Source organism: Zingiber officinale, chromosome 8A, assembly GCF_018446385.1.
Source record: "Zingiber officinale cultivar Zhangliang chromosome 8A, Zo_v1.1, whole genome shotgun sequence".
In the NCBI taxonomy this organism is placed as follows: Eukaryota; Viridiplantae; Streptophyta; class Magnoliopsida; order Zingiberales; family Zingiberaceae; genus Zingiber; species Zingiber officinale.
Genome location: NC_056000.1, coordinates 101843447 through 101854948, shown reverse-complemented (window position 1 = coordinate 101854948; position 11502 = coordinate 101843447). Strand labels below are relative to the sequence as shown.

Sequence of the window (11502 nt, the reverse complement as noted above, 5' to 3'; positions counted from 1 at the left end):
AGTTATTATTGATGAACTTGAGTTGGGTGTTCGGGGCAAACACGGGAAGCTCAAGGTTATCGGGAGACCAAAACCAATTCCTCCTCTCAGTCCCTGTTGTAGCCTCTTATTTATAAAGTCTTATATCCACTTAAAGTCAAGCTTCTTACCCATCTTGTTGTGGCTGGCCAAGCTAAGCTTGGAGCCCAAGCTAGGGTCAGCCAAGCCAAAGAGTGGAGCCAAGTTTATGGCCGGCCAAGCTTGGAGCCCAAGCTAAGTGGTCGACCACATTAAAATAAAAGGGTATTTTAAATTTTAAAACCTTTCCTTTTGTGGAAGCCATGGTTTTAAAAGGGAGTTTTTAAATTTTAAAATCTTTCCTTTTATAACTTTCTACAAAGGATTAAGAGAGAGGTTTGATATCTTTCCTTATGTGTAGTTAAAAGGAAGATTTTAATTTTTGATAAAACTTTCCTTTTTTGTAACCATCCACATGTTTTAAAAGAGAGATTTTAATTTATAAAATTTTTCTTTTATAACCAACAAGGGATTTAAAAGTGAAATTTTTTAATTTCTTACGAGAAACAAATAAGGAAGTTTTAACTTTATGTTTAAAACTTTCCTTTTTTGGAGCACAAGTATAGGGTCGGCCATGACAAGCATTAAAGGAAGTTTTAATTTTTTGTTTTAAAATTTTCCTTTTTAGTCATTAGCAAGGAATATAAGGATGTTTTAATTATGTTTAGAACTTTCATTTTTTGCCAAGACCAAGGATTATAAAAGAGATGAAGGGGTGCCTCATGAGATAACACATCTTCTATTTCTCTCTTCCAATCCTTTAGTGGTCGGCCCTCTTCCTTTTCACTTCTCCTTTTGTTTTCTTCCTTGGTGGCTGGCGGCATCTAGTTTGGTGATCTCTTGGTGGTCAGTTGCTTGAAGGAGAAGAAGAGAGAAGGAAGCTCTCTTGTCTAGCATCCCTTGGAGGTTAGTTGGTGGTCGGATCTTGGAAGTAAAGGAAGAATCTTGGGTGGATTTCATCTTGGAAGATCGTCGCTCACACGACGTCCAAGAGAATGAGAGGAATACAGTAGACGATCAAGAGGTCTATAAGCTAAAAATGGTATAACTAGTTATTAGTTTCCGCATCATAACTAGTTCATCTTTTATATAGATCTTGAAAACCAAACACAAGAGGTTATCGGTTTTAAGTTATTGTTTTTGTTATCGATTTTATTTTTTGATTTCATGTTTCGATAATGTGTTTCTATTGAGGTCTCTGTGGTTAAACCTAGTTTACTGTAAGAAGTTAAATATCCGATTTCTTTGAGAGAGTTTGTCTAGGAAGTGGTAGATGATCTCATACCCAAGAAAGTCTAGTGCCTCGTCATGTTTAACTTGAAAGCCGATCTTTGAAATAGATATTTGATAACTTCTGTAATATGGTTTAACTTAGGAAGATCACATCGATTAAACTTGGAGTAAAAATGTTAAGTATCGTTTCCAATCCAAGTTTAACTTCTGAAGGACAATTTGGATTAATAATGTTAAGCATCGTTTGCAATCCAAATTTAACTTCAGTAGAGCACATGGGTAGCTAGGATTGTTATATGCTTGTACAAATTTTTGTACAGGGGAACTAGGACGGTATTCCGAATAGCAACCAACACCCTCTGGGGCCTTTTCTCTCATGGTATCCTCATTAAATCTTTATCATTATCATTATGACTTTGTTACAATCAACTTATCTGATATTAGGCCCCCTCTAGGGCCTTTTCTCATAAATAGACTCCCTATAGGGTCTTTTTCCTCACAATATCCACATTAAATCTTTATCATTACTATCATTATCTTCATAGCATGTTTAATTCTAATGATTCATAAACTTAACATGTAACCTATAAATGTTATCATGATAAGATGTAGGAAGAAACATAAACATATACCTAAACCTAGAATTCCGTAATTTACCTCTAACACCTTAAGGTATCATAATCAGGCATAAGTAGATCATGAATATAAACTTAAGCACAAGAGTGAAAATTCATAACATAAGCCTAAGAATAGACTTGTGCATCAATGTAGAATGATCAGCATGCATTGTAACTTAGACATAGTATAATCGTAAACCTAAATGTAAGCATGCAAATTCATATCATAAGCTTAAGCATAGACTTGTGCATCAACATAGCATGAGCATGCATAGCAACTTAGACATGGCATAATCATAAACTTAAACGTAAGCATGCAAATTCATATCATACCTATAGCCTACTAAACTATCATGATGTGAAGCAAAAGTAAGCACAAACACACTAAGCAAATTCTGAAACTTACAAATTTATAGGAGCTAGCATGGTATCACCTTCTTAAATATAAAAGAGCATGAGGAGCTATTAAATATGAAACCTACAAATTATACAACCCCCCTAGAGCACCAAGGAAAGTGTCACTTCTAACAGAAAGTCAATATAAGGACCTAAACATGATTGTAAAGAAAAGACATGATTAACTTGCATCCCATAAATGAGTTAATAAGGTTATTGATTTCTTAACATTTATCATGATACAAATTGAAATTTAAGCTATGACATGTGATATTAAACAACTAGCATACCAATAACATCATTCAATGGCCTTACTACAAAGAATATGAAGACCCCCACATATTTTTATAGTATTAGAGGGACCTTATATTCTGATGAGACATCCTAAAATGTTCTCTATACAGTAACCATGATTTCCATAATTTTAAGAGTCATTGTATGCATCAATAAAATAAAGAAACTACATAAAATGTTAAACCTACAAATAAGGATCTGATTTAATGAAGCACAAAGGATTAATGACATTAAATTTAGATTTAATTCACCTAAATGTTCTCCATATAGTAACCCTGAGTTCTCTAATTTTAAGAGTCATTATATGCATCAAAAGAATGAAGAGACTACATGAAATGTTAAAACAACAAACAATGTTCCGATTTCGTGAAGTATGAAGGAACCTAACATTTTAACCAACAATTAAATGACATTAAATTCATATTTAATTCACCTAAATGTTATCCATACAGTAACCATGGGTTCTCTAATTTTAAGGGTCATTATATGCATCAAAAAAATAAATAAATTATATGAAATGTTAAAACAACAAGCAATGTTCTGATTTCATAAAATATGAAGGAACCTAACATTTTCACCAGCAATTAAATGACATTAAATTCTTATTTAATCCACCTAAATGTTCTCCATATAGTAACCATAAGTTCTCTAATTTTAGGGTCATTATATGCATCTAAAGAATAAAGAAACTACATGAAATGTTAAAACAGCAAACAATGTTCCAATTTCATGAAGTAGGGAAGGAACCTAACATTTTCACCAGCAATTAAATGATATTAAATTCATATTCAATTCATCTAAATATTATCCGTATAGTAACCATGAGTTCTCTAATTTTAAGAGTCATGATATGTATTAAAAGAATAAAGAAACTACATGAAATGTTAAAACAACAAATAATGTTCTGATTTCATGAAGTATGAAGGAACCTAACATTTTTACCAGCAATTAAATGACATTAAATTCATATTTAATTATCCTAAATGTTACCCATATAATAACCATGAGTTCTCTAATTTTAAGGGGCATTATATGCATCAAAAGAATAAAGAAACTACCTGAGATGTCACGCCCCAAGAGTAAGGTTGTCCAACGAAAATCGGGCAACACCTCCCCTATAGCAATGACAAATGAAACCAATATAGATTTCCCAAGGCTACTCACAAGCTAACAATAGCCCACACGGTTGGATATAAAATACAACCATGCAGTTATATACATAGATCACACGGCTGGAACAAAAAGAACATAATCACACGGTTGTATAGTAAGTAGCCCACACGGTTGTACTAAAAACATGGCGGAAGATATAAGCAAAACATAAAAATAATACAACTAACTGTGAGTCAACCCGACTTGACACAACAAGTTCATAACCAAAATAAAGGACACCACAAGTCCAGAAAACCATACAGAAGGTACATAATACAAATACAAATACAAAACCAATAATGTGAGTGAAAGAAATAACGATAGAAGTCGGTTGATGTGACATGGGACTAGCGGACAGGATCTCCAGGTGACTCCAAAAATCCTTTACCTGCTACTTGGAGAAATAAATCAGTTTACGGGATGGTGAGTACTAAGATTCAGCAGGTAATAGACAGATAGTGTATGAACATAATAAAGAGCTAGAGATACAAAGGTATACAGTCTCGTAGGAAAAATAGCAGATACTACAGTGATATCATAATAAATACCCATACCTGAAACTATATCCTAGGCTAGTAAGGTCAAGAATAGTATAGATCTGCTATAGTACTACTACTTATAACTACAAGGATAACATGTGAGGTATATATATATATATATATTACTAATAAGTAAGTCAGTGTCTAAATATAAACAACAGGTATATAACTCAACATATATAAGCATTTCACATGAATATAACAAGAGAACTGCATAAGTAAATAGCCAACAACATAAGTAAGTATAACAATAACAACATATGCACGGATGGTCACTCCCGCCCACCCCTCTATACCATGACCACTGTATGGTCAAGAGGTCGGGTTAGTGACAGACTATACACCACTCCAGCTACCACTACTCTCGAGTGGCCGAGAGGACAGTTGCATAGTAGCTAACTAGCTACGTCTGTGATGGGGGTCCCTGCTGCCAACAACTGCAGCTATCACTACCCCTGAGTGAGTGAGTGGGGGTACGACAGGACAAGCGACATCTGCTCCAGTTACCACTACCCATGAGTGGCCGAGCATGCAACCATGGCCAACAACCCTCTCAACTACAAGGGAGACATGGTCACTGGCATGCATGCAATGACATGATGCGTAAAATGTAACAGTTATCATATATATATAAACAGCAATCAGGTATGCTACATGAAACCCGCATGCTCAATAAGATACATGAATAAACAATCGTCAAAGCAAGTAAGCACGGTATCTAGTATCTGCTAAGTATCATAGATAGCAATGTGAGACTATATAGACATATAAATGAGTAGCTCAAAGATCGAGTGGATAGGCATCAAGCACAGGAAAAATATGAGTAGAGTCAAGGTAAATACAGCAATTATCCAAAGATATAGTTCATGCACTATGGTCAAAGAACTAAAGAAATAAAGCAGGAAGTACCCGACTTTATCTGTCGATCATGTTAAACAATCCCATGTCGAAATGTCCGTCTCGAATCAAAGTCCTACAATCACGTGATGTAGAATTTAGCTAGTCACATCTACAATAATTAGCTAGACTTCAAGGCTCAAACAGATAGGGAAACCCCTAATCCAACCGATCATTAATTAATCTTAATTTAATGATCAACTTCAATTAATCTAATCCATGAATCCTTTAAAATCTTCCCAATCATAATCCCATTAACTGCAATCTATCATGCACCAAGCATACATAATTCATCTCAATAGAACCGACTAGTCTCAACCCATAAACCATCACAACTATATTAGAATATTCATAATTCTTCCACAATTAAATTGCATTAGATCTATGCATAAACCAATCCATTAATCATCTATTAAATCTGTTTCTCAATCAATCTAATGCCTTAAACAACGCGGAAATGGATCTACCAAATCCAATCATCCCAATCCCACAATAAATACTCTACATTAGAAATTAAAGCTAATTAATAATCAATAATCCTCTTAAACTAGAGATCTTACCTTCAATTAAACTCTTGGTCTTGTCAGAATAGTAGAGACCATAGCGTGATGCCCAGCTAGTGTTCGGCTTCTTGTCGGATGGAGAAGAGAGATCCGACACTGGATCTTGTGGCCAAAGAGTGGTCGAAGCAGGTATTAGGTAGCCTCTGGACAATGACCAGCAACCAATTGGGGACAAGAGTGGTGGCTGCCCCGGGTGAGTGCAACACTGGTTACTGCTAAGTTGTCCTAGTGAAGAGGGTGATGCAATCAGGTGGAGAAAGGAGAGATCAGGTGGTTATTGGTGCTGATCAGTCGCACCCTCAATGAGATCATATCGAGAAGAAAGGGGCAATAGTCGACGGTGATCGAGAGATCCAAGGGCTCCTTGCTCAAGGTCGAACAGGAACCGTCGGTGATGTTCACACCATCATCAGTCATCAACATCGAGAAGTTAGGGCACAACCAACAGCAAGACTCGGATGCTCAGCTTCTATCCATGACCCGAAGAGAGAAGATCAGCAATAGCAACCCAACATAGCCTCTTCCAGGATGGCAAGGTCACCGGCAGTGGCGCATCGTCAGTCGAGCAGTGTGGCGTCGGGCAGTGGAGTCGAAGAGGAGGGCAGAGATGAGGACTCAAGAAGAAAGGGCTCGGCCAAAACATAGGGCATGACATATTATATACTTAGGTTAAATTTAATTAAACCCTAAGTTAATTCTCCAATCAACTCTCACTTAAATGGTTATTCCAAACAGGCTTTCTCTTAGCCTATAAATTCATCCCCTTAAACATGTCATACGGGCTCCGTTTAAATTCCATAGAATTTCTAAAAATTCTTAAAAAATCTAATAAGATTATTTCTCAAATAATCTTATTATTTAATTATTATTTGGGTACTGTATTTTACATGAGATGTTAAAACAACAAACAATGTTCCAATTTCATGAAGTATGAAGGAACCTAACATTTTCACTAGAAATTAAATGACATTAAATACGAATGAATTCCCCAAAAATATTCTCCATACAGGTCCCTTAATTTTACATGTTATAAGATAGATTTAAAGCATATCGAAGACAAAGAACATGCACAAACTTGTAAAGTAGAAGAATGATGAGCAACCTTTAAAATTTAGTGAGGAAACTATCCCTTCAAGAAATCTGAAATCCCCTATTCGTGTAAACCATTTGAAGCTTAGGAAAAGAACTTAAAGAGAGAGTATCATGCTCCCAAAGATAACCAAGAACATCAAACCATGGTACCCGAAATTCACAAACTATAGAGACTAACTAGAGCATTAACAAGGTAGGGAACATGCCTTTGAATCTTTAGCTATTACTCCCACTTCTTGTCTTCCCTTGGAGCTATGGAACCAGTGGAACTTGGTGAGGGTGAGGGGCTTAGGGTCGGCGGAAATCAAAAAGATCCGATCGAGTTTTATGTGAGGGTTTTATAAAAGGTGAGGGTATTAGGACTTGTTCTAAATCTTATAGACTAAATCATGTAAATTTTCATACTAGATAGATTTTATAAATGCTAAGTCTTATATATTTTATATGTTATACACATTATGTATATAGCTATATTAATCCTTTATTTAATTTTATGTACACAATATAAATTTAATACTTGACTTCTATATTGATTAGATATAAAATTTTATAAGTCTCTAATAATTTTATACATATTTATATCCTACTATCTTCTTAATATAATTGATTAATAAATTCATAATTAAATCTAAATTATTCTTAAATAAGCAATTGGGTTTTAAAGAGATAGAGCTTAGGACTTTGTCTAAATTTTATCTACTAAGTCATATAAATTTTATTATACTAAGTCATAAAAATTTATATTCATACTAGAGATTGTGCACACACATTGTGTGAGCTAGGCCCCTTATACCAGATGGGGTAATGCAGGGAGAGATCTGAGGGAAATAGAAAATAGTTTTAATTTTTAAGTATTGCCCCTACTTTTATTTTTTTAGTGGGGCAAGACTTTAATATTTTTATAATTTTATATACTTCTAGGAGTACTTAGAAAAAATTGAGGTGGGACTGTTGCCCCACCAAAGCTATACATGGCTCCGTCCTTGGTTGTGTGTGTAAAATAATATATGAACGCGTGCAGGAACTAGACTAGTTAATTTAATTTTTTATATCATATATTAAACCGATAAAAACCAATACCGCACTTAATCTTAGCTAAAATACCAACTATAAATTGGGTAAGGGTGCACTAGACCCATATAATAATGTAATGTTAGGGTGATGCCCAAATATCCCAGCAGGAAGCTACTGTAATAGACTCTCTCTCTTATAAAAAAAATTAATTTAATACTTGATCTTAGCCAACAAATCAAGAAAAGTATGCTTTCAAACATCACCACCCAAAGGTATTAATAGAAGCTTCTCTGCTCGGAGTGTTTCCAATTATAAGATGTGAAACTAAAAAAAAACTCTTGATTTCTAATTGATTAATGAGAAAATTCTTAATAATACGCTACAGTTGAGTCTCAAACTCTAGATCCCTATTTAATTAATGAGAAAATTCCCAATAATACGCCACAGCTGAGTCTCAAACTCTAAATCACTGATTGATTAATGAGAATAATTCCTAATAATATATCGCAACTGAGTCTTGAATTCTAGATCCCTGATTGATGTGTTTGTTGAAATTACTAATAAACCTTGAAATTATTTTCGGCATAAAAAGAAAAAAGAACATTAACATAATTTCATTTTGGGCTTATCCAAAATTAGTTAGTAAAGGGGATAGATTTTTTATAAAATAGTTTTATTTTTTAAGTATTGCCACTACTTTTATTTTTTTTAGTGGACTCTAATATTTTTATAATTTTATATACTTAAAGAGGAAAGGAAAAGTTATAGCAAAGGAATGCGACAAGGAGGTGCAGATGGATGTGTGATGCCTGGACTATAGAAGCCTTGGGATTTAGCATAAGAATTTATTAACAAAGAGTTGAGTAGAATGTATTAGATGAGTCATTTAGTCTTCCGCTGCTAGTTAATTGTATGTTGTGAGTTCTCCGAGAGTTTTAGGAATTTCTATCAACATGTGAACAAGGATAGTTAAGTAAAGTTAGTAGTCCAGTAGCCCTCCGCCCTCACAGACCAGTAGTGAGGAGGGTGGGGTGTTACAAGTTGGTATCAAGGTACTTGACCAATAGAAAATAGATTTAGTTTTTAAGTATTGCCTCAACTTTTATTTTTTTTAGTAGGACAAGACTCAAATATTGTTATAATTTTATATACTTCTAGGGTTACTAAAAAATTGAGTTGGGGCAGTTGCCCCACCAAAGCTATAAGTGGCTTTGACTGTGTAAAATAATATATGAACCCATGCGGATAATGTACTCTCCATCATAAAAATATTAATTTAATTCTTTATATCAGATATTAATCTGATAAGAATAAATACTACACTTAATCTTAAGCAAAAGGCTGCCCATAAATTGGGTAAGGGTGCGTCAGACCCATATAATAATGTAATGCTTGGGTGACACCTGAGAATCCCAGTATCAAGCTACTATAATAGACTCCCCTCTTATAAAAAATTAATTTAATATCATACTTGATCTTAGCCAAAAAGTCAAAAAAAATATACTTTCTAACATCGCCAACCGAATGTATTTAAAGAAGTTTCTCTGCTCACGATATTGCCAATTATAAGATGTGGGACTAAAGAGAACTTTAGATTTCTAATTTATTAATGAGAAAACTCTCAATAATCCACCACAGCTAAGTCTCGAGCTCTAGATTTCTGATTGATTAATGAGAAAATTTTCCAATAATACGCTGTAGCTGAGTCTTGAACTCTAAATCACTGATTGATTAATAAGAAAATTTTTCAATAATATACCACAGCTGAGTCTTGAACTATAGAGTCCTAATTGATGTGTTTATAAAAAGTACTAATAAACCTTAAAATTATTTTCGATATGAAAAGAAAATTGAATATTAACGTAGTTTTATTTTGAGCTTTACTAAAATTAGCTAATAAAGGGGACATATTCTTAATAAAATAATTTTAATTTTTAAGTATTGCCCCTACTTTTATTTTTTTTAGTATGGTAGACTCTAATATTTTTATAATTTTATATACTTCTAGATGTACTTGACCTATAGAAAATAGTTTTAATTTCTAAGTATTGTCCCATAATAAAAATTTATTATATATTGGGTTATATAAATTTTTATATATTTACTAAGTCATATAAATTTATATAAAATTTTATATACATGGATTATATAAATTTTTATATACACATTTAGTTTTTAATTAAATTCTATATATTTATATTCAAATTCCATAAATATAAGCTAACTTAATTAATTAAATCTAACTAACTACATCTATTTAAAATAAATAAATTCTTAATTAAATCTGAAATAATCAAATAAATTTTCTTAATTAAATAAATTATAATTAAAATATAATTAATCTAATAAATCTAATAAGTTAAATAGATCTGAATTCTAATTAAATTATAATTAATCTAATAAATTCCCTTAATTAAATAAATCTGAATTCTAATTAAATTACAATTTAACTCAATAAATTTCTTTAATTAAATAAGTGATTTTGGATGCTACATATAGTTTGCTATTCTTGGATGCTAGATCAATTCCCCAAGTGGTTCCCTGTGAATCATGAAACTTATCTCGACAGATTGTCCATAAAATAATCAATGCTAACACAAATTGGTAATTATTCTTATTGTTAACTTTATATTTTAATTATTTTACAAGACTTTATTAGTTCTAAAATTTAATATTTTGAGTGTAGTGTGTATTTAATTTTGGATGTAAAAGACTTATCATTAGTATTGCATTTGTAACGACCCAATTTTCCCTATTTCAAGTTCTAAAAGTCCATAAAAATATTTGGAAATACTTTTAAAATATTCTAGAGATTTTTAGGAATTTTTAGAGTATTTTTATGCAAATTTTGGAGTCCGTTTAGTATTTTTACCGAGAGGAGAAAGTTAAAAATAAATAAATAAATAAAAAGGTTGTAGAAGCTAGGTTTCGAACCCAGCTCCTCGGACCCAAGCACAACCGGCCAGACCAATCGAGCTAAGCTCGTTTTGTTAACTAAATATGGGAATAAATTTATTTAAGGTATAGTTTCAATTTAAACCCTAGTATAAGAAAAGGAATTTAGGTTTCTTTTCGGAAAATCAAACAACTTCTCTCAAAATTCTTCTCCTTCACGCGACGGCGCTCCTCTCGGGCGGAAACGCAGCGGCGGCTAGGGTTGGTTTTCCGGCGGCCGGCGAGCTCCCTTCTCCGCGGATTCTTCACAAGTTCGAGTTACTCTCGGCAAGGAGAGCGCGCGGGCACAAAGAAGAGCCGAAACAGCCACATCTCCGAAGCCCTAGAGGTCGTCTCCGTCGGTTGTAAGTCCAAGAACGCTCGGTAAGTTGCTTCTCACCTGCAGTAGGAGTAGTTCCGCGAGCTTTGATTCTTCTTTGTTTGCTTTCGGGATTTGTAGTTTGATTTTGGTAGATTCATTCGGACTGGGTGATTTTGTTTCACTGAGTTGTTGTAGGAGTGGTTTTGGATTTATGTTAGTTCTTGTGTTGATTTCGGAGCATGTTTCATGGAGCTTTTGTTGTTTTTGCTTGCTGTCGTGATCCTTAAAGAAAGAAAGGGAAGGGTTAGTTCAGTTCAAGCGGGTGGATTAGAATTCCTTCCAAGCCTTGTAATTAGTATTGTATATTCAGAACTCTGAAGCTAATGCAAAAT

General features: G+C 33.5%; 2 pseudogenes; both read right to left on the bottom strand.

The window, feature by feature from the left end:
- Positions 1-9033: 9033 nt before the first annotated feature.
- LOC122013074 lies at positions 9034-9210 on the bottom strand (annotated as a pseudogene).
- A 1-nt stretch (position 9211) lies between these two features.
- On the bottom strand, positions 9212-9356 carry LOC122013059 (annotated as a pseudogene).
- Between the last annotated feature and the right edge of the window lie 2146 nt (positions 9357-11502).